Below are 24,742 nucleotides of genomic sequence, written 5' to 3'. Positions count from 1 at the left end.
GCATTTCTGTGCTTTTGATAGCTGCAGACTCTGGAGTGCATACCTTTTGCTCTGCTGAAGACAAATTGGTGTGTTTCTGAGACTGTTTTCAAACTCAAAGTATTTGCTAAGGTGAGAAAATATTTCTTTAATTTAGATAGAGAATAGTGTGCTTTTAGGAGAAAATTATGAATTATGTGGCGCAAATTGCTTGTAAATATGCTCCCACATGTGCATGGAAAATTTAGATTTTGAATGTTTGTGTTACATAGCCATGTTAAAAGTGATACAAACATGCTGCAAAGGCAATCAAAAAACGCTTTTATGTGTCTTAAGGACATTTTAAGTAATTTTCCCATGTGCAGTGTTTTGAAATTATGATTTGAAAATCGTTTTTGGGGAAAAGGAATTGTTTTTAAATTTATGACAAGGACATAATGGTGTATGCTTCTTTATACGGCAATTGACTGTCCCTGATGTTATTTTTCCCATTTTAATGTAAGACCTTTCTCTGTGGCGCAAGTTGCTTGTAAATATGCTCCGACCTGTGCATGGGAAATTTAGATTTTAAATGTTTGTGTTACATAGCCATGTTAAAAGTGACCCAACCATGCTGGAAAGGCAATAAAAAAACACTTTCATGTGTCTTAAGGACATTTTAAGTAATTTCCCTGTGAGCAGTGTTTTCAAATTATGAATTGAAAATCGTTTTTGAGGTAAAGGAATGTTGTTAAAATTTATGTGCGCCATATGTCCACAAATTTCGTTTTCAGGGGTGCAGCAGGGTGTTCTTGAGACACCCCTGCACCTTTGGAAAAATTCCTAATTTGCGATGAGCTAATTGCTAATCGCAAATTGCACCTTCATTCCTATGGGCCTCCTGCTCCATGGAAATGAATGGGTAATTTGCAATTAGCAATTTGCTCATCGCAAATTAGGAATGGTAAAGAATCGCTATTTATTCCTTAAAATTCGCTATTTTGGAAATGCAAAATAGTTATATGATACATATGGCGGTTGATGTCTAACAAGATAAGAAGCTTAGGGATACATTTATGATGACTGGCGCAATGAAGTGGACATCACTTACTTCATTGGTAGAGCTTTACATGTATTATGTCCTCTGTATTCTTCATCAAGCGTAACTTTAATCTGCAATCCTGAGTAGGCCTCACCTTAAACAAACCTCTGGATAGGCCACACCTTATCGTCATCCTGAATTAATCATTTAAAATGCTAGGGACAGATTTATGATAGGTGTATGCCTCTTTTGCGCCACTTACAAAACACTGTCCACGGGGAAATGACTTAAAATGTCCTTAAGACACATGAATGTGTTTTTTTAAAGCGTTTGCAATTTTTTGGGGTGACTTTTAACATGGGTATGTGACTCAAACAGTCAAAATCTAAATTCACCATGCACAGGTGGGAGCATATTTACAAGGAATGTGCTCCATGAGGAAAGGTCTTATAATGTAATATGGGAAAAATGACATCAGAGACACTGAAATGCCTTATAGAGAAGCATACACCATTATGTCCTTGTCATAAATTTGCAAACCATTACTTTTCCCCAAAAACGATTTTCAAATCATAATTTGAAAACACTGCACATGTGGAAATTACTTAAAATGTCCTTAATTCAAAATTTGCTATTCCTTATTTTGCGATTGCACTGAAGGATTTGCAAATTTTGCGATTCCTTAAATGCAATGTATCAAACAAAAAATATGTAAAAAATGATATTAAGGATTTGGAAACTACCACCAACTTCTAGTTTGTGGTAATTTGCGAATTCTTTTCAAAAAGCATTTTTTTCCAAAAAACAAAAGGTGCCATATGACGCCTATACATGTCCTTAGGGCATGTATGTGTGCCATATGCCCCCAAATTTCTTTTTCAGGGGTGTAGCAGGGTGTTCTTGAGATACCCCTGCACGCTTGAAAAAATTCCTATTTTGTGATGAGCTAATTGCTAATCGCAAATTGCAACCTTCATTCCTATGAGCCTCCTAGCCCATGGAAGTGAATGGGTAACTTGCAATTAGCAATTTGCTCATTGCAAATTAGGAATGGTAAAGAATTGCTATTTATTCCTTAAAATTCGCTATTTAGGAAATGCAAAATAGTTTGATGGTACATATGGTGGTTCATCTGTAACAAGATAAGAAGCTTAGGGATACATTTATGATGACTGGCGCAATAAAGTGGACATTACTTACTTCATTGGTAGGCCTTTACATGTATTATCTCCTCTGTATTCTTCATCAAGCGTAACTTTAATCTGCAATCCTGAGTAGGCCTCACCTTAAACAAACCTTTGGATAGGCCACACCTTATTGTCATCCTGGATTAATCATTTAAAATGCTAGGGACAGATTTATGATAGGTGTATGCCTCTTTTGTGCCACTGTGCGTCACTTTTATGATGCAGCGGCGGTGCTAATTTGCAATTAGCAATTTGCTCATTGCAAATTAGGAATGGTAAAGAATTGCTATTTATTCCTTAAAATTTGCTATTTAGGAAATGCAAAATAGTTTGATGGTACATATGGTGGTTCATCTGTAACAAGATAAGAAGCTTAGGGATACATTTATGATGACTGGCGCAATAAAGTGCACATTACTTACTTCATTGGTAGGCCTTTACATGTATTATCTCCTCTGTATTCTTCATCAAGCGTAACTTTAATCTGCAATCCTGAGTAGGCCTCACCTTAAACAAACCTCTGGATGGGCCACACCTTATCGTCATCCTGGATTAATCTTTTAAAATGCTAGGGACAGATTTATGATAGGTGTATGCCTCTTTTGTGCCACTGTGCGTCACTTTTATGATGCAGCGGCGGTGCAAAAGATTTGCTATGAGGCGACAACATTACAAATTGATGCATTTAGGCAGATGTGTCATGGTGTAAAAAACACGTGCCACATGAAACCGATGCAGCAGTGATGCAAAAGATGCACCATGTTGCAAGACAGGCCTCACTTGGGGCCATATGTATCAAGCTAATTAGCATTCGCAAAGATCAAAATTCTGCGAATTTCGGCCTTTGCGAATGTTAATTAGACAAATGGTATGTATCAAACAAGTTTGATGCAAAATAAGGAGTAGCAAAATTTGCTATTCCTTATTTTGCAATTGCACTGAAGGATTTGCAAATTTTGTGATTTCTTAAATGCAATGTATCAAACAAAAAATATGCAAAAAATGCCATTAAGGATTTGCAAATTACCACCAACTTCTAGTTGGTGGTAATTTGCGAATTCTTTTCAAAAAGCTTTTTTTCCAAAAAACAAAAGGTGCCATATGACGCCAACACCTGCCCTTAGGGCATGTATGTGTGCCATATGCCCCCAAATTTCTTTTTCAGGGGTGCAGCAGGGTGTTTTTGAGACACCCCTGCACCCTTGGAAAAATTCCTAATTTGTGATGAGCAAATTGCTAATCGCAAATTAAACCTTCATTCCTATGAGCCTCCTGGCCCATGCAAATGAATGGGTAATTTGCAATTAGCAATTTGCTCATTGCAAATTAGGATTGGTAAAGAATTGCTATTTATTCCTTAAAATTCGCTATTTAGGAAATGCAAAATAGTTTGATGGTACATATGGCGGTTCATCTGTAACAAGATAAGAAGCTTAGGGATAGATTTATGATGACTGGCGCATCACCAGGGATGTGTCAGTCATCCTGCGCCGCTGTTCCGCCACCCATGGTGTGCTGCATTTAGAATACGGGGCATCATGGGGCAAAAATGGCACAGATGCGTGACGTATCTGTGCTGTAAAGGTAGTGATTGCTGGAGTTGTATCGCAAGTGCGATGCAGCTCAAGCAAGGCTCAGGGGTGCCCCATCTCCACAATGTTGCGTCAAGACCTATGCCTGCTTAAAGCAGGCGCAGGGTTTTGACGAAGCTTTCTCCTATCTGATTGTAAATACGGCACACCATGGGTGGCAGAGTAGTGGTGCACGTTAACTGGTGCATGCCTGGGGATGTGCCATTTAACATAAATCTGCCCCTTTACATTTAAGTATGTGCAGGACACACAGAGTCGGTGAGGCTTATCCAAGGTTAAGAAGAGATGAGTCCTGTTCACTGAAAATTTAGACATAGTCTTCACCTGCTCAGCATTGCTGGACATGGCTAAATAATAGCTGCAAAATATTACTCTTGTTAAACAATTTTACTATTATAATCTCTGAGATTTGTCTCTTACTCTGCAACATCTCATTGTTGTTATCTTTCTTTAAAGATAAAGACAACCTCAACATGAGCGACAATCTGCAATCAGTTGATTTTGACCTCATCATTGAACTTGTAATTGAAACATCAGTGGATGTTGATCCCTTGGATGATTTAAATCCTGAGGATGAAGAAGAGCGTGATGAGGATGCAGATTTGTCCGAATTATATGACATAGGATGGGAAGCTGACCTGCTTGAGCCTATGGAAATATAAACATTTATTTTTAAAATTTATAATTAATAAAAAGTAAAAAGGTAAACCGTTTAATTTAAAAATAAAGACACCTTCAAAAGCAGGTTATGTGTAGTGTCTTCAATAAAATATTAAAATATGCTCATAAAATTAGATCAGATTCACATATAAAATAGCACAGGTAACATAAATATAAATGTCATTTCTTTTCTGCTATTTCTGTATTGTAAATTTGCAAGGACTAAAAAATCTTCTATTTAAAATGTCAAGTAGTGTGTTAAGTTTTTGATCACTGTTATTGTTTTACTGTTTGGTAATAATGGTTAATAACATTTTTTATTATATTTTACCACAGATTCAACTGCAGATCCTTTCAAGATTTCACCATGCCAACAATAGAAAGACAGAGAAAGGCTGCAAAACGTCAAAGACAGCAGGTGAAAGAAAATAAGCAGCAGTCCTCTAACAAAAAGATTTGTCAAGTCACGAAGAAAGCACCGGGTAAGAGCACAAAATATTTCATAAGAAATATGTGTAGTAAAAAAAATATTACTACAGAAAATGTTTCAGTCCATAAAACGAGAAGGAATTCAAATGGAAAGGAAAGGCCAATCAAAAATGTTACTGCTAGAGCAAGAGATAACTCTGTGCATGATAGTAGAAGGAAACAACAGTTTAGGGAGATTCGTAAACGGCAATTTGTTAAAAAATATTAAGAAAGGTCAACAGAAACTGGTTTTTTATAAGAGAAAAAAAAAAGTTGAGAAAGTTATTGATCAGGCATTTGAAATTAAACGTAAGTTATTTATTTTGATAATCAATAGAATTAGGAAGCTAAACAAGGCAATTTATGATTTCAAAAGAAATAGTAGATGGAAGAGAATAGTTAATCGTAGTAATTTTTGTGAAGTTTTTTCTGGAGAATGGATGCATAGTTCAAGCTGTGAGGCATTTTTTAATGAGGAGAGTTATTTCCAGGATAATGATTTGGTGCATGCAGTTGACACCAGTGGTCGTGCTTATGAAGTGAAAGATGGTTGTCCAGTTGAAAAAGAAAAACTTGTGACAACAGAGGCAGAAGAGGTGTTAGGTAATGAGGTTTTAGGAAGACGTGCTAAGGGTCCTGTGTACACCTGAAAGTGTAGTAGTATTTGCAGTGTGCGACAGGATTCCATCAATTTGCTTTGTGATTTTGTACGGTCATTTAATAAGAAAAGTTTGAAGCAGAAAATAAGGTTGTTGCAAGAATTAGATCCTTGCAGAGTAAGAGAAGTGACAGGTTTGCATGGTCATTCACTGGCTTGTCTTTCCAGGAGAGTATGCCAGAGTGTTTTTCATCATTTCAGGATGCTAGCAGTGCATCATAATAAAGTGAGGAAATTAGTTAGAATGTTGTATTATGCTAAGAGTCCAGCAATTATGCTTAAACAATTATGCGCTGCTCTTTTGCATGGTTCTGAAATAGATGTGAAGAATATATGTGAAGAAATTGAGTTTTGTTACTTTGGAAGTAAAGAGGAGAATGTTGAAATTGAGCAAGAAGAAGAGGGTCATGTGGAAGATAGTGTACAGGTTTCCAGTACAGATAATTTCCAGAGGGAAATTGCGACGTTTGAGGTGAAATCAAGTGAGAGGCCTAATTTCACTTGTGTGTGTTGTCGACGCACTTATTATAAGAATCAGACTAAGTTAGTGGATTTATATGCAAAAAGTGAAAGGGAAGATAATAGTGAATGGAAGGATTTCGCAACATACTTGATGGTAGAAAATTGTTTTGATTTGGGATTGGATCAACGTGTGTGTAGTTATTGTTGTTGCAAATTAAATCAAAACCAGATGCCTGCTAGAGCAGTTCATAATAATCTGGAATTGGTTGAGATTCCTTCTGAATTGAAGGATTTAAATACTTATGAATCTATTTTGATTCAAAGTATCCATCCCTTTCAGGCTATTGTAAGAATGGAGCCAAAGACAGGGAAATTGCCTCCATCAGATTTACAGAGAGGATTAAAGGGAAGAGTTGTTTATTTGCCTCTAGATTTGAAGAAAAACATTAACACAATTGGAGTAGAAAAAGTGGAAGAGGAACCTCTGGTTATCTTAGTTAATGGGGTTCCGACAAAGAATAAGAAAATATGGCAAGATTTAGTAGATGTTAGGAAAGTTAAAAAGGCAACATTGTATTTGAAAAAAAATAATAAATATTATAAGAATGTATATGTTGCAGAAGAGGATGTAAGTGAGGAAGAGGATAGCGATTTGTGTACTGGTCAAATTGAGAAAGTAGAACCCTCTACTAGTGAAGAAATATATGAACATTATAGTGTTCATCCTTTGCATTCCAAGGAAGTCATGGGGAATGCTATTGAGTTGTTTCAAATGAAACAAGCCAAAGGGAGTCCCATTAGTGTTTGGGAGGAAAGTTTGGAAGCTCGGTGTTTCCCACAGCTTTTTCCAACAGGTCAGGGAGGAAGATATGATGAGCGACCTCATCAAATTCCTGCTTCTGAATACCGGACTTTGCGATTGTATGCAGGAGATGCTAGGTTTCGACAATGCATTCCCTATTTGTTTCATCTCCTGTTTGAAAGCGATCTATCTGGACTGTCATATGCAGTGAACCACATCTTGAAAAGTGGTATACACATGCAAAACATCTCGGCAAGTGACTTTATGGATAAAGTCAATGTCCAAGACAGTATTTTGGATTCTCACCTGATTAATCTCATGGCGTGTCAGCGTGGTACTAATGAGTACTGGTACCGTCGTCATGGTGATTTAAAATGTATGCTGAGGAACTTAGGTACTCCCACATGGTTCCTCACTCTGAGCTGTGCCGAGTATGGCTGGGAAGACTTACTTGAATTTCTACGAGAGGCAAATGCTAACGTAGATAACATCGAATTCAAGACACCCGGAGAACTGTGCTCTTTGGATCCAGTCAATGTATGTAGGTACTTCAATCATAGATTTGAAGCTATGATGTCTTTCATCATGAATAAGAAGAATCCACCTCTTGGAGAGGTGTTGGATTTCTTCTGGAGAAAGGAGTACCAAGCAAGAGGTGCTCCTCATATACATATGTTGCTGTGGATCAAGGATGCACCTAAATTTGGAACGGATCCAGAAGACTCAGTGATGAGTTTCATCCAACAGTATTCTACGTGTGCTGTTCCAAACGCAAAGGAGAAGAAAAGCCTAAGAGAAAAAGTTCTGCGTTTCCAAAGCCATCGATGTGGAAAGTACTGCCGTCGTAAATTCCGAAACAAGGACAAGTTCTACACCAAATGTCGTTTCGGTTTTCCACGACCGGTGATTTCTAAAGGAAGAGTAAACAGTTTGATGTCTTCGCTGCGACATAATGTGATGAAGAAATCACCTAAAAACACATACAATGTGAAGAGGAATGAAGAGTCCAAGTACATCAACGACTACAACCCAGTGATTTTGTCCATGTGGAATGCTAACATGGATATACAGTTTGTGGCTGATAACTGTATGGCTGTGGCTCGGTATGTGACGTCTTACATCACCAAAAAAGAGAAGACAGAATTGAAGGATATGTGGGAGGACATTTCCCATGAAAAGAGCCTCAGCAAGAAGTTGTACAGTTTCAGTCTGAAGATGTTGTCGCATCGAGAAATCGGAGCGTACGAATGTTCTGACCGGTTGTCTTCAGCAAGTCTCTATGCCAAGTCCAGGAGTATCGTTTGGGCGAGTCTTGGTCTTGCTGCAACGCGTAATCGAGTTCTCAAACCTGTGCGGGAAATTGAGTATTTGGCGGAAAAGGAGCCAAACAGTACCGACATTTTGAAGACCAACATGTTGGATACATATTATCCAAATAGAAGCAGTCACCTCGACAATGTTTGTCTGTATGAGGTTCTTCAAAATTACATATTCAAGAGGAACATCAAAGAAGATACTGAGAAAGGAGTGTATGCTGTAATAGGAAGTGAGGGATGTCTGGTCAAGCAAAGAAAATGCCACTTGGTAAACCATCGAAAATTGAGTGGCGAATCTCCTGAAAAAAATGAGTTTTTCTATTTAGCACTTTTGCAACTTTTCAAGCCTTGGCGTGCAGAAGAGGAACTGCTTGGAGATTTCCTCTGTTATGAAGACTCTTTCAATGCCGCCAAGGAGACCATAGAATGTCCTGCTTTTCCCAAATATGTAGAAATGTTGAATGCGGAAATTGAGCAGGAAGCAACGATTGCAGCCGAGATTGCCAGAGACAGTTCTCAGGACAGTCAGAGTTCTGCTTCATTGAGTCAGGATCCACTAGGAGGACCTGTTATTGAAAATGAAGCTGCCACTGCTATGAATGAAGTGGAAAGAGCCATGGCACATGCTCAAGAGGATGCGGTTAACTTAGAAGAGTTGGAAAGACAACTCAACGTTGAGCAGAGGAAAATATATGACGAAGTTACCATGCAAATTGATCATGGATTAAGTCATGATAAGAAAGAGTGCTCATGTACGTCGTTGAAGCCTGTCCGACTGTACGTGAGTGGAGAAGCGGGAACTGGAAAAAGTTTCCTCATTAAAGCAATTTCATGCTATTTGCAGGAAAGGACAGAGTCATCGCTGTCTTGTGTTGTCACTGCTCCAACTGGACTGGCAGCACATAACATTAAAGGGATTACTTTACATCGTTTACTGATGCTTCCAGTGGAGCATGACAACAAATTACAATATCACAAGCTATCTGGAGATGCTTGTTTTGAAGTTTCAAGAATCTTGAGGAAAATGAAACTTCTTATCATTGACGAAGTAAGCATGGTTTCCAATGTCATGCTTGCCTTTGTGCATTTGAGGATGCAAGAAGTTCTCAAAACAGAGTATGATGTGTTATTTGGTGGCAAACACATCATTGTTTTCGGAGATCTTCTGCAGCTGACACCAGTGAAAGGGCAACCTGTGTTCAAAATGCTCACGCATGAAGATACCAGGAAGTGCCTAGGCAGCACTGGCAACGTCAATATATGGTTAAACTTCAATTATGCTGAACTGCATGAAAATATGCGTCAGGCGAAGGATGAAGTTTACAAGACTATTCTACAAGATGTTAGAATTGGAAAAGTGACCGAGCATGGGAAAGAAGCTTTACATGCACGATTACTGTCAAATTTATATCCAGAACAAGATGTTGTGCCTGAGAATATTTTTCAGAAAATTACTGAGAAGAAATCTGGAATATGTTTGATGCCAACTCTTGCAGAATGTGCCAAATTTAACAACAAAATGTTGCATTTAGAAAAGCAAGAGATTGTGAAACTGGAAGCTATTGATAGAGTAGAGCATATGGGATCAACAATTATTTTGTCTGAGAATCTGAAAACAAAATTGGAGTCATTAGAGAAGAGTATATCTAAAACTGCAGCTTTTGAAAAGACTCTGAATGTGTGCTTGAACTGCCGTATAATTTTAAGAAGGAATTTACATGTTGAAAGAGGTCTGGTAAATGGATCAATGGGTAATGTTGTTGATTTTGTGAAATACAGAAATAGAGATGGAATTGAATTTTTAAAAATTACATTTGATGGCATTGAGGAAGTACAGCTAATTGGTCGTTGTTCTGCTAGATTTTTGCTTGTAAAAGACTTATATGTTCGCCGTAAGCAGTTTCCTGTTTGCTTGGCATATGCGGTGACAATTCATAAATCGCAAGGTTTAAGTGTAGACAGTGCATTGGTGAATATTGGCAGTTCTGTGTTCAAGGAGGGTATGGCATATGTGGCATTGTCACGAGTTAGAACTTTATCGGGATTGTACTTGATTGAGTGTGATGTCACAAACATTTGTGCGGATCTAGATTGTGTTAAGGAATACAATAGGTTAAGAAGAGAGTATGCGCCACATTTGCCTCAGTATCCTTTGTTTGAGAAACGTGTGGTAGGCCGGAAACGAAGAAATGTGACCAATACTGGGGAGGTTGTAGCAAAAAGACAAAAAGTCAATGAACCTAAAATTACAAGCAGAAACAAAAAGGATTCTGTTGAAGATGTTGTTGGTTTTCAGTTTGAAAACAGTTCTGGTGTCAACTGCTATGCTAATGTAGTGGTTAATGTTTTGTTTTCTCTAGAAAATGTAAAAGAAGAGATTGTGGTCAATTCTGATCAAAGATTTTGCAGTTTGTTAAATTCTGTGTTAGAGAAATGTAGCACTGATAGAAGAAACATAGAAAGTGTGTCTGAAATTCGAAATCTGTTAGACAGATGTTCAGGGCAAACACAATTCTCTCAAAATATTCAGCAAGATTGTCAGGAGTTTTTAATGTATATGCTTGATGTATTACATGCTGAAGGTGTAGATGTAGATCAGCTGTTTGGGCTTTCTTATCAATGGCAGCATGACTGCGAGAACTGTATGGTATCAAGTACTACTAGTGTAGACTCAGAAAGATTTATATATTTAACTTTGCCAGACAGTAAATCAGTCTCTTTTAATAAGCTAGTAAAAGCAGCTGATCACAACATGGAGTGTAGCCAATGTAAATCTGAAATGATGTCCACATTATTTATACGAACATATGGCCAGTATGTAATTTTAATGTTCCAACGATGTAGGCCTGATGGAACAAAATTGACAACTTTAATTAAAAATTTTGTAGCTTCGCAGTTGTCAATATCAGGAAGGACTTTTGTAATTGCAGCAATTATATATCATGACGGCCCTTCAATAACATCAGGACATTACACAGCTTATTTAAAGTCTAGAAATGGCTGGTCATTCTGCAATGATTCTGTTTTAATTTTCAAAAAAAAATTGCCGTATGACCTTAAAAACTCTTACCTGGTGTTTTTAAAACCAAAATTTTAGGGAAATAATCTCAGGATGTGCTCTGTGGAATTTCAAGAAGTTCTAATGGCTCCTACACAATTTGGCCTTGAGGATAAGTGTAGTTCAGAGACATAACTTCTAACCATAAGACTGGACGTCATGGAGAAATACGTGCACTTTGAATGAGTTCAGAAAAACTGTTTCTTTTTATAAGCTAATTGAAGCAAGCAATCAAAACATGGAGTAGAGGGAATGTAAGTCTGCAATGCTGTCTACTGTTTTACATTGCTTTGTGATTAAAAGTGATGTAGAGAATTAAATAATTGTAGTAGTCATAGAGGTAGTGTAAGTCTGCTTCATAGTAAGCAGTATCAGTGTCATAGGAAATGTAGAACATGACTGAGCAAGAAGGGGAAGATATTACTATTCCAGGATTGTGAAAATGATCTTCAACATTTTAATTCTGAAAGTTGCGGAAATGCCAAATGACGGGATTGGCTTACAAGAAATCCAAGAGTTATAAATGGCTCTGACCAGATTTGGCCTTGTGGAAACTTGTGTTAGAGAGCAAGAAGTCATTTATTGCATGTAACGTGTTTTTAAAAACGATGGAGATTTTCTTTCAGAAAGTGGCGGGCTGAAAGTAATAACAGCACAAAAGAGTGTAAGCTGTTCATAGGACATCCTTGGACGTCATGGAAAGTAAGTTAACTTTAAGGAGTTCTGAATTTTGATTTCTTATGTTGTATGGGTTTTTTAAACACAATCATTTTGATTGTGTTTTTTTTCCCCCGCTGTTACATGATGAATACCTTCAAGTCACTGTTTTTAGTGAAATTTGATACATTCTGAGAACAGCAAAAATAAACCATTTAACATGTATAATTAATGTTCTACTTTTTGTACTTATGATATACATTTAGAAATGTGAGGTAGATATGGAGAAACTGAGGCTTCTGTAAGTGTCAAAGTTAATGCTTACAGTGCTGCACTTCTGGGTACTGTTTTTTTTTTAAAACTGAATAGGCCTCACCTTAAAGAAACCTCTTGAAAGGACACATCCTATTTGTATCCTGAAAGAATCATTTAAAATGTTAGACACAATTTTATGATGGCTTTACATCTTTTTTGCGCTGCTATTGCATCACTATTGTGAGACATCAGCAGTGCAAAAGATGCACCATGTTCCAAAATAGGCCTCACTTCATCAGCATCAAGATACTGTTTGTTTAAAATATATATCTTTAGGATTGTGTAGGGGACGTATAGCAGCAGAGGCTTCTGTAAATCTCAAAGTTTTTGAAAAACTGTTTCTTCTTGAACCTTTTCCCTTGTCTTTTCAAATTTTTAAATACATGTTTTAATATTTTTGAAATGTTTCTTCTCTCTTTTACAGATTGAAAGTATGAAAAAATATTTGAAAAAGTTAACAAGAATTATAAGGTAAATGTTTTCTACTCTTTTAACCCGCAATCCACTGCTGATGATGTCACTGACTATGTCATGAATGATGTAATAAGTGGACATGACTTACTTCATTGGTAGGCCTTCACATGTATTAATGCATACACTGCTGCACTTCTGCGTACTGTTTCATATGCTGAACTACATCTGCACTATGAGATACCTAAGCAAAGGCAACACAGGTGATGTGATTTTGAAATGAGCAAAAGAAACTCCACGTTTTTCAATTACATTACTTGTGTTTTCTAAGTTTACGGATGACATTGTGCAGATGAACTTTAGGTCTGTCTATGGACACAGAAGAGGTCTGGCCGTTGTTCAAGAGTGAAGTGGACATGTTTTACTTCAATGGTAGGCCTTCACATGTATTATCCCCTCTGTATTCTTCAACAAGCATAAATTTGATATGCAACCCTGAGTAGGCCTCATCTTAAACAAACTTTTGGAGAGGACACACCTTATCGTCATCCTGAATCAATCATTTAATCTATCACATTTAACATCTATTAGTTCTACTGCTTCATTTCTTTAATCCTTACTTTCCTGCGTTTGCTACTTCTCTCATTCCTTTCTCTATTACTTAATTATTCTACTCCTTCCAGTATTTTTCTCAGTCCCTCTCTTCTCATACTTCTTCATTATTATTCACTCATTCTGTCTCTATTAATGTTACTGTTTCTGAATGATCTCAAAAAAATTTTAAAACAAGAACAGTAAGTATAAGGATAGGAAACAGACATTTATGTTACAAGAAAGACAGCTATAGGAAGTAAACAAAAGATACTGTTACTCGCAATCCACTGCTGATGATGTCACTGACCATGTCAAGAATGATATAATATGTGACATGATCAGAAGTGGATTGCGGGTAACAGTATGTTTTCTTTACTGCCTGTAGCTGTCTTTCTTGTAACATAACTGTCTGTTTCCTTCCCTTATACTTACTGTTCTTTTTTTTAAAAATGTTTTTTGGTTCGCTCCTGGTTCGCGTACCGGAGTGCGAACTGGAAGCGAACTAAAAGAAATAGAGGTTGGCAGAGTTTCAAAAATTCTACCAATTTTTTTTATAATGGGGAGGTAGTTCTGAAAAGAACTTTTTTTTTTGGTTTTTGTTGTTTTAAATTTTTTTTATTAGTTTTCTGAACATTTTTTATATTTTTTTGTTTTTTCTGAACATTTTGTAATTTTTTTGTTTTTTGGGGGGGAGGGGGGAAACAAAAATGATTCATTGAAAAGCGCTCAACAGGAGCAACGAAAAAAAGAAGAATTTATTTTTTGGGGCGTTTCGGGCAAACATGATTCTTAATAGATCTCATTATAAGAGTAATGCTACTTTCTCGGTAGCAAAGTGTTTGGCTGCACCACACGCACACTTGCTTTACTTCCCCCATGTCCATTTGAATGTTCGGGATCACCTCCCTCGCCTCTGGTCCCGATACTTCTTTGACAACAGATCTTCTCACCATTGCCAGGGGATTTTGCTGTTCATCACGAAGCTGGGCAGCACTATAATTATTTGGGTGCCACCTACTCATATGCCTGTGCATCGTATAATTTCCAAAGCTGTATTTCTTGTCTGTGCCCCTTGAAAGTCGATCGTTGCAAATACGGCAAAACACATATCTGGCATTGACTTTTTTTTGCCCTGCTGGAAATTTAAAAAATTGCCAGATGTAGTTTTCTTTTCTATTGTACCTCCTGGGCTCCTCTGGCAAAAACTCAGGCTCTTCCTCCTCTTCCTCCTCTTCTTGATCTTCCTCTTCTTCAAAGATTGGTTGAGCAGGTGGTCCTTTCTTCCCTTGAGGAGGTGGGGGTGGTGGTGGGGGAACACTAGCTGAAGCAACAATGGAAGCCATTTCTCTAGAATGTAAAAGGGTCTTTCTCTCACCAAGATGAAAGTCAGAGTGAGGAAAGAAGGAGGGGTTTTCATCATTTGGGAAAAGCAAAAGTTCTCAACCAATGAAAAGTGTTATTTTTAGGTCACCTGACCTAGCCTTACATCATTATGAAACCAAAAGTGAAATGAACCAATGAAAAGTTTTATTAACAAGTCACATGACCTCTCACGCTCATGTTACGCGCTGCGGAACGCGCCCCGGTTAGCTTCCGGGTCGCTGAGCTTCGCGCCTCGGTCCGCGCCCCGGGACACTTCCGGGTGCGCTAACGAGGTACGTCACAAGACGCATTACACGGCAACGCGATACGTCGCGCTTTCGCGACGCGCCCCGGTTAGCTTCCGGGTCGCTGAGCTTCGCGCCTCGGTCCGCGCCCCGGGGCACTTCCGGGTGCGCTAACGCAGTACGTCATAAGACGCATTACGCGGCAACGCGATACCGTCACTAAGTTGATTTTTTACCGGTTCGCGGACCGGGTCGCGGCATCAAATTGAGCTAACGGGAAGCTTCCCGGTTCGCGGACCGGGAGCGAAACAAAAAAAATATTTTAAAAAAATTATTAATAAACATATAAAATATATTTTTGGATTTAAATAAGAATACATTTTACAGCTATAGATATTTGCTATTAAAAAACCATTGAAATTCACTGAAAAAACCATAGGTTATAAACCATATATAGTTAGGAATTAGCATTTACAAAACCTTGAAAATTCACTGAAAAAACCATAGGTTATAGACCATATATAGTTAGGAATTAGCATTTAAAAAACCTTATTTTACTCACACAAAACCAATGAAATTCCATATATAGTTAGTTGTACTAACTATATATCACGCACCCGCAATCCACTGCTGATCATGTCACATATTACATCATTCATGACATGGTCAGTGACATCACTGATGACATCACTGATGACATCTCAAATGACATCACTGATGACATCACTGATGACATCTCAAATGACATCACTGATGACATCACTGATGACATCTCAAATGACATCATCAAGGGGTGGCCGAGAAAAAAGGGGGGTCCCAAAACGCGTTTTTCCCATTCATTTTTCCATAGGGCGGTTGGACTCACTTTTAGCTCGAACGGCTGAATGGATTTACATGAAACTTGGCAAAATTGTAGATATGGTTTGCCCGACGTGCCTTTGCTATGTCTCAATATATGTGCTCCAGTGGATTTTGAGAAATTAACGTTTAAAAAAATATATATATCTGTAACAGCACTCCGGTTAGCGCCCCGGTTCGCGTACCTGACGCGTAACGGAACTTCGCGAAGCAAAGCTGATTGGCTCTCCGGTGTCTGTCAACATTCTAAACAGTCCGGAGCGGCCGCCATCTTGTCTCTCGGTAGGATCGAGAGACAAGATGTGGTGAAAAACGAAGGGGGAAATGAAGGAAAGGGGGCAAGGTAGACCCCTCCTGACCCTCTAGGATTGATGAGGGGGATATTAAAGTGCCCCGCGGGGCAAAAAATAATTTTTTCGCCGTGGAGGCGCGTCCCGGTACGCGAACCGGGCAGCTAACCGGCAGCGTAACGGGAGTCCGCCATCTTGTGTTTTTGGAGCGTCCGGTTCGCTAACCGGGTAGCATCCCGGTAAGCGTAACAAGGGGAAAACCAAGAGAAACAGTAAAAAAAAAATTAAGGGAATAGATTTCCAGCAAACTTGGTAAAATTGTAGGGACTGTTTGTTTGATGTGCCTTTGCAAGGCCTCAAGATATGTGCACGTGTGGATTTTGTCTAATTAAGGTTAAAAAAAATATATATATCTGTAAGCGTGCTCCGGCGTTACGGGTTTTGTTTGTGCTGCAGAGCCGATACGTCACGGTTATGTGACGCGTCATGAGGCGTGTCACGTGGCTATGTGATACGTCACGTAATAAAGAATATATTTTACAGCTATGGATATTAGCTTTTAAAAAACCAATGAAATTCACTGAAAAAACCATAGGTTATAGACCATATATAGTTAGGAATTTGCATTTACAAAACCTTGAGAATTCACTGAAAAAACCATAGGTTAGAGACCATATATAGTTAGCTGGACATTTTATTGACATAAAACCAATGAAATTCCATATATAGTTAGTTGCACTAACTATATATCGCGCACCCGCAATCCACTGCTGATGATGTCACATATTACATCATTCATGACATGGTCAGTGACATCACTAATGACATCACTGATGACATCTCAATGATGATGATGTCACTGACCATGTCATGAATGATGGAATATGTGACATCATCAGCAGTGGATTGCGGCTGCGCGATATATAGTTAGTGCAACTAACTATATATGGAATTTCATTGCTTTTATGTCAATAAAATGTCCAGCTAACTATATATGGTCTCTAACCTATGGTTTTTTCAGTGAATTTTCAAGGTTTTGTAAATGCAAATTCCTAACTATATATGGTCTATAACCTATGGTTTTTTCAGTGAATATATATATGCTTCCACACCCTGCTTGTATGAAGAAAACAAGTACCAACACCTCTGGGATCTGGTTCAATCAAATTTATTTGTCGGACCGTATTTTATGGCATAATGCGTTTCGGCATTCTCTACTGCCTTGTTCACACTTAAGACACAAGTCTTTCATCATTAAATACACATCACCATGCTGCTTCTGCAGCAGGAATGGACATAGTAGACACACTACTGCACTCTTTGTGCAACATAGCTGTATCATTTCTCTATGTTATTGACATATTTGTTTGCTCAGTTTTTCTCTATTCCATTTTTAGGTTTCGCCCTGGCCGTAGCACCTGCGAAACAGGTGCTCCGCCCAGGGCGAAATCTTATGATCCTACAATATGGGGCTTAGTCCCGCCTCTGTCTTCCATTGGCTAGCTCCATAAATGGAGGCTAGCCATTGGAAGAGATTGGCTGTCAATCACTCTTTCCCCATCGGAGCGTTTCCGTGTCTTTTTTTAAGTCCCGCCCCTTTTAGGACATCAGTGCGGCGGTGGGCGGGGTTTATTTTTTGGGTCATCGAGGTTTCATTAGCTCATTCCGCGGCCGACCGCCACCGGAAGAAGTCCTGGTGAGTGCTCCCCCCCTCCCGCTGTCCGTGTGCCCGCCCGCCCTCCCGCTGTCCGTGTGCCCGTTAACCCGCCCCCCCTCCCGCTGTCCGTGAGACCGTTCACCTGCCCCCCTCCTGCTGTCCGTGAGACCGTTCACCCGCCCCCTCCCGCTGTCCGTGTGCCTGCCCGCCCCCCACTCCCGGTGATACGTACAGAGCAGCCACCCTGCATACTGCCCCAGTGCTCGTACTACAGCTTCCCTGCACCCTGCCGTGTGCTCCCACCAAACGCACACGGTGGTGGAGGGTATGTATTCAAACGCACTGCTGTCTACAGTGGAGCATGCGTTGCCGTCACAGCGCTCCCCCACAGAGCAGCCCGCGTTATTACCCCACCGCACACCACCAGTTTCCTCAATTCTATGCCCACCTCACACAGATCCACCAGAGAGGACGCACGGCACCCCACCTCTCACACAGCACCTCCGGAGAGCAGCATGTATTGCATTCCCACTCCACACACAGCACACCCAGAAACCGCTTGCACGGCACCCGAGCTCACTGAGTACTTTGTTTTCCTTCTCACACGTGGATTTCACTCATTCCTTTAGCACACGGTTTACTGTTGGTCTGTACGGCTTCTGTGACAGAGGGACAGGAGGAGAGGGGCGCATTGAGGATTCAGAGGAAGATCCCGAACAGGCTATTATTATGCACTCAATGGTAATTTCCAAATCCGCCTCTCCGCAACGCCAGACCCCCCGCCAGGAAGTGCTGTGCTCGTGAACTTGTTGGATTTAAAGGAAACGCGCTCATATTTATTTGTTGCTGTCAGGGTTGAAGCAGATGGCTCGTTGGTTGCTTCTGTAGGGGGGGGGGGCTGGGTGATATGCACCCCGACTCGGTTCACAGGCCAGTACTTCCCACTCACTGCTTGTGGTGCCCCCGGGTTCTTCAGGGTGAAGGCACTGGTGTGCCAGGCAAAAGTGTTTTCTTACCACTTGTTGGCCAGGCACAGTTTGTCCGCTGGCAGCAGGCTGAGGATGAAGTGTGCCCGCCTGGTGATCTAAATAATGCCAAATAGACTGGCACTTTCTATGAGGCTGCTGGAGTGAATGAAGCGCTCAGGGGTACACTGACTCCCCCGATACCAATCATATTGAGGGTGTTAAGATTGCAGCACAGGGAGCCGGGTCCACAGGGAGCAAGTCGAGGGCTAGAGGACACCTCACCGCCCCAGTCTTAGAGCACACCGCCCAATATCTCCTTAAATAAACACCGCCTCTCCCACCTTTTCGCATTTAGAGCACATACCCCCCTCCCCGCAGATACCTCCTTTTATTGGCGGCACGTGCTTCTGTGGATCACATTCGCGTCACCACACCCTCCTCCACAAATCATATCACCCCACACATCCTTCCAAATGCCATGTCACCCTCCATATCTCTCCACATGGGACATACCTCCCGTAGGCAACATGTCCAGCACACCTACTCCCACTGTTCCATCCTAAGCCAAATCGCCCCTCGAATCACATCCTCGCCACGATTGACATCTTATCCAACGCACCCCCAGTCCCCCCCGCCACATCCCTGCTCACAGGCCCCCACCGTTTAACGTGCAAAGCGTGAAAACGCTGGCGGTGACGCGCACTAGTAATATGAAGAAGGACACTGTGACGAGACAGGTATCCAATACAAGCAAATGAGTGAAGTTAGCGCGGTGAACTTTGGACAGACAGCCAAGTGCTTTTATTAACTCTTTGTGTCCCGCAGGGCCGACACTGCTGCTACTCACAGCATGTTCTGAGCACATCATAGGCTGGCCTTAAAACACTGCGAACGCTCTAAGCAGGATCCCAATCTTTCACACCGGGTGGGGTGGGGGGTTTAGAGCGCAGGCAGCACAGGGGTTCTTGGTCTCCCACAGTAACTTCTGTAGTAACATACAAAGCACACTATCAGCTGTAGAGGCAGGGCGCTTGCCTTGGCGTAGCCCATAGTTGCTATCTTCCTGTGCACTGTGGTTGTAGGCTGCGTGGCAGTACCATGTAATGCTGTATTTAGAAGGTGTGTACGTGTATAGTTTTAGTAATCTATACATTTACTTACTTGACTTGACTTGTGTTGCTAATCATTATTTTAAGCATGACTGCCACCCTTCCCTGACTCCCCCCCCTCCATCCCCACTCACCGTACGCCACATGCCTCTGAATGGTTAGTAGAGGTGGGGCGAACCCAGTCACATATTGGCAAAGAGGTCTCCAGTGAAGTGTGACCCACACAGTCCGTTCTTGGTCAGGGGGGAGAGTAGACCTTCCATTTCCGACACGGTGTTTTCTGGCGCTGGTTGTTCGTGTATCCATCTGTCTCTTTCCCTGTACTTTTCTGTTGCCCGTGCCTGCCTGCTAGTGAGAGTCTGTGTAGTGTGCCCTTTCTGTGTTTGCTTTTCTGTCTGCGTCCGTCTGTGTGTGTGTGTGTGGTTCTGTATGTGTGGGTGCATGTGGCTCTGTGTGTTCCTCTGTGTGGGTGCAAATGCAATAGGTCTCGCATTTGCAAGAGATTAAGCTATTGGCATTGTAAATGACAATGCCATTTATTTATCTATTTTCAAAACCAACACATAAATAAAATTTTTGTCATTTACATTCTAATAGCTCAAACTTTTCCAAAGGCGAAACCATTGCATTGTAAATGCTTGTTTCTTTTTTTGTCACATATAAAGTGCAAGGGCTGTGGCCGATCATCATTCAATCCTTCTTATCTCACAAGTGCAATGACGCAAATTGAAGATTAATTACATTAAAAAATGTTTATACATCTAAGGGTTGCACTAGATGACATCAACATTGGTTTAAAATCAGTTTTGACACTCTATACCTCCTGAAGAGTGAAACAGTAAAAAGTAAAAACAGGGTATTACTGTCGGGATATCAGCAAATTCATATATAGTCCCCAGTAGGGTAATATTATGTGTTGCATGTCCATAGTTACAACTCAATTCATACTTTCCTATAACTGATTTGAATTGTACATAAAAAATAATATAATAATTTTGTTCTAATGTCTCTTTTCTCCATTCACATCTATTCACATCTAACAAACTAAAAGTGATAATGTCACGAGTACCCCACCACAGTTAAGATAAAACCTACCAGCACTTGCTCCATCTATAAAGTGCAAATACAGCGCCTATTATGTGTCGAAAAATAATCTGTGCTAATAATTATGTGAATTCATTAATCTGAATTCAGCCCAAATGGTATTTTCGTGTTGAGGATAACAATATACTTGGATTCGAGCTGCCTCAATCTTAACTCTCTATTGCCTCCCCTCCTATTTGTAGGGACTGAATCAATTACAAAGTATTGAAGCTCCTTGTAATTACCATTGTGGTATTCCTGCATGTGAAGAGCAACCGGATAGCTTTTGTCTTCATTCTGTATCGCCCTTAGATGTAGCAAAATTTTCACATGCACCTTTGTGTATTTTATGTGGAGTTTTCTATAATGGCAAAATGACTTCCTTTGTGTTCAAACCTTGTTTGCACTCTTTGCATTTTTGGAACGTTTGGACCCAGGGTTACCCCGAACCCAGGTATCTGATTGACATACCCCCCAGACTGCTCACTATCAGTTCCTGGCTCATGGATTTCTCGAGCCTGAACATCAATAGGGGCTTTTCAGAAAGCACTCGGCCAATCACAGGGTCACTCTTAAGAAGGTGTCAGTGCCTAGTTAATATATTTCTCAGTTTCTGATGGTAAATGTGGTACCCTGTGATCATCCTGAGTCCATTGCTGTCACCATTTTTTTTTCTTTTTTTACTTCACCTTGCACAAATATAATGACTCTCTTGGTACCTTCTCTGCTTTACTCTTTGATTTGTTTTTTTTTAAATAATTCTTTATTGAGTTTTTACCATTTTACAATGAATTCCACATATGTATCTGTACCACTTGTGCAATATTCTAATCTCCATTGGCACAATAGTTATAGGTGTACACGATATCTTTTTGCGCTATAATAATTAATAGAGTTGTCGTTTTTAATTCAGGCCCTCAATATCATTATTACATGTCATTAATACATATGGGTGGGAATTATTCTGTTCTCCAATCTTACAGCATTATTCAATTTGTTACTTAATCAAATACTGAGAAACAAAAAAAACCAGGTATTAACATAACTTTGATATCCATAGTCTATAATGAGAAATATTATAGGTGGAGTTCCTACTGCCATATTTTATTTTCAATAAGTGGTTGATGCTTATATTATGTTTTGGTATTGGGTATTGTTATCTGTGTGTGTAGGTGTTGTGTGTCTACTGCACCCGTGCCTCTATTTTTCAGGGAGATTGTGTGATGCCTGGTGTTGGGGGGGGGAATGTGTGTTAGTTGTCGCGGGGAGGGCCTTTATATGTGTATGTAACGATCCACCTTAGTGGTGAAGGCAGCATCGTGTATGATCATATCTGGTGTAATTTATGATGCTGCATTAGTTATTTCAGCTTCAATGAAATTAAGGTATGAACTCTTTTCTGGGGTTGGGGTTTCTGACGGTGTGTCTGGGTGCTGTTTTTGCGAGATATCTATTACGGCCATTAAGGCTCTGAGTAAATCTTTAAGACATTGGAATACGCGGGTGTCCCTGCTTCCAGCACATAGCTATTCTGCGTTTTGCTGTTACAGAAGCTAGGTCCGGGAACTTGTTCAATGCTTTGCGTTTAGGTGTACGTTTAGAGATTTCTAACAAGAAATGGTGCATGATTGCTTAGACTGTTGTTTCTGTGGCTTTGGTCAAGGTCCCTGCCACTTCATCCCAATATACACCTATTTTTGGGCATGACCATACCATGTGTAAAAATGTAGCTACCGGTGTTTTGCATTGTGGGCAATTATCTGAAGAGCCTGGGTACATTCTAGCAATTCTATGGGGTGTGAGATTAGTATGGGGCAAATAATTGAATTGGGTGTACTTGAGTTTTGGATTGATTGAGATAGTCTTGGTATTCATTAACCCGTTGACGGCGGCAAGAATTCCACCGCGGTGCGGGTGATTTATGACTGGGGGTGGTCAGGACAGCCTCCGGCCGTCCTCCGCACACACCCACTGCGACGTCGGACGGCCGGGGGCCATCCGACGCACGCAAAGGGTTAAGTATTGTGTCCACTGTTTGTGGGTCAGAGTCAATGATAACTCTTTCTCCCAATAAGTCTGTAGTGCTGTCAGTTGTGGTGTCTTGTCTTGTCGCAGAGAGGTATAGAGCATTGTAATTGCTCCGCGACCTGTGCCGTGGATGAGTAGCATTTGGAGGAGCTTAGATATCTCTGGTTCTAGATCTGTTTTTTTCCATATCACACATAACTGGTTTTTTTTAAAAGGAAGCTGGCGACATTCCATATTCTTCTACTAATATGTCAAATGTGATGAGTATTGAGTCAGGAAACATGTCTCCCCAGGTTATGAGTCCTGCATTAACCCACTCTTCAATTTCTAGTCCGCGACTGTGTGCAGTATAGCCTGGTGCAGCCCATAGTAGTAAAGGTGATGAGTATGGAAGTGATTGCTCTTTCTTATGTACATATTGATGCCAGCAATGCTTGGCTATGGCCATTAGTAAGTTACCCGACCTTCTGGGTATCACAGTTTCCGTTCCTAGGAGCCACTCTAAAATGGCTTTTGAGTGGGCCCTAGCTGCTCTCAGTTTCCTAGTTCGAATATATTTTGGCCTGTGATCCATTGCATCAGCCATTGCAACTGGGCTGCATCATAGTAGTATTTATAGTTTGGAGCTTCAAGACCTCTCTCTGATATTGGGCATTGCAATTTTGCCAGAGAAACCCGGTTTTTGCGCTTGTCCCATATTAATTCTACCAGTAATGACTTTAAGTCTTGAAAAAATCTTAGCGGTATTTCCATCGGGAGGGCGGCAAAAAAGTATAGTAGCCTGGGTAGTAGGAGCATCTTGGATATGGCAATGCGGCTCATTGGTGAAAGTGGTAGACCGATCCTGAACTGTAGAGAGAATTTCACGCTGGTCAATACTTTGCCTAGGTTCTCATCCATTAAATTTACAAGTGAGTGGTAAACTTGGACACCAAGGTATTTAAACATCTCACAGTTGCAAGGTAGTGGGGTGGTTGGAAGTGTTTTGGACTCAGATGTGTCAGTGGGAAGAGGAGTGACTTGTCCCGATTAACCTTTAGACCTGAAACTTTGCCAAATTGCTCCAATAGATGATTAGCTCTGGCAGATTTGCTGCGTCATTCCTCATATATATTAATGCATCGCCTGCATATAATGATACTATGTGCCATGTGTTGTTCATTTTTAGACCCCATTCTGAGCATGTTTACAAAGTATACATGCCAGGGGTTCTACTGCTAAAGCTAATATAATCAGTGAAAGAGGGCAGGACTGGTGTGTGCCCTGTTCTATATTGAATGGTGCTGAAATTTCTGTGCCTGTATTGACTCGTAGTCGGTAAATTGTGTAGTAGGTATACTCATTTCTGGAAGTGTGGCCCGATTCCATAACGCAGCAGCACTGCTTGTAGGTATTGCCACCCCAACACTTTCTCTACATCCAATCAAACCACCCATCCTTGCCTCTCATGTGTCTTTGACCTGTCCATTATCATAAACAACCTGTGTAGGTTTAGGAAAGTGTTCCTATTTGGAATTAATCCATTTTGGTCTTGATCTATTAGCAGTTGTATTAGTTAATTGGTCTATTTGCTAGCACTTTGCCTAATATTTTAAAATCAGTATTTAGTAGGGATAATGGCCGGTACGAACTAAGAAGTAGTGGGTCCCTACCAGTACCGCCTCTCGCAGGGAGGTGGGTAGTATGCTTTATCATATGCCCCTAAGTACATACGGTGTAAACGAGGGGCTAACTGTGTTTGGTAGGTTGTGTAAAATTCTGGTGGCCATCCATCTGCTCCTGGTGTTTTCCCTCCTACCAGCTGCTGTATGTCATTTTGTATTTCATTTAGAGAAATGGGGGATTTGAGATCTGCTTATTCTGTTTCCGGTATATGTGGGAGTTCAGTATCCTCTAGGAACAACTGTATATCTGCATTATCCACATTTTCGGGGGCTGTATAGTGTTCTATAGCAAGAGTTG

The sequence above is a fragment of the Lissotriton helveticus genome, chromosome 11 (assembly GCF_964261635.1).
Source record: "Lissotriton helveticus chromosome 11, aLisHel1.1, whole genome shotgun sequence".
NCBI classification, from domain to species: Eukaryota; Metazoa; Chordata; class Amphibia; order Caudata; family Salamandridae; genus Lissotriton; species Lissotriton helveticus.
This window is presented reverse-complemented; position numbering follows the sequence as displayed.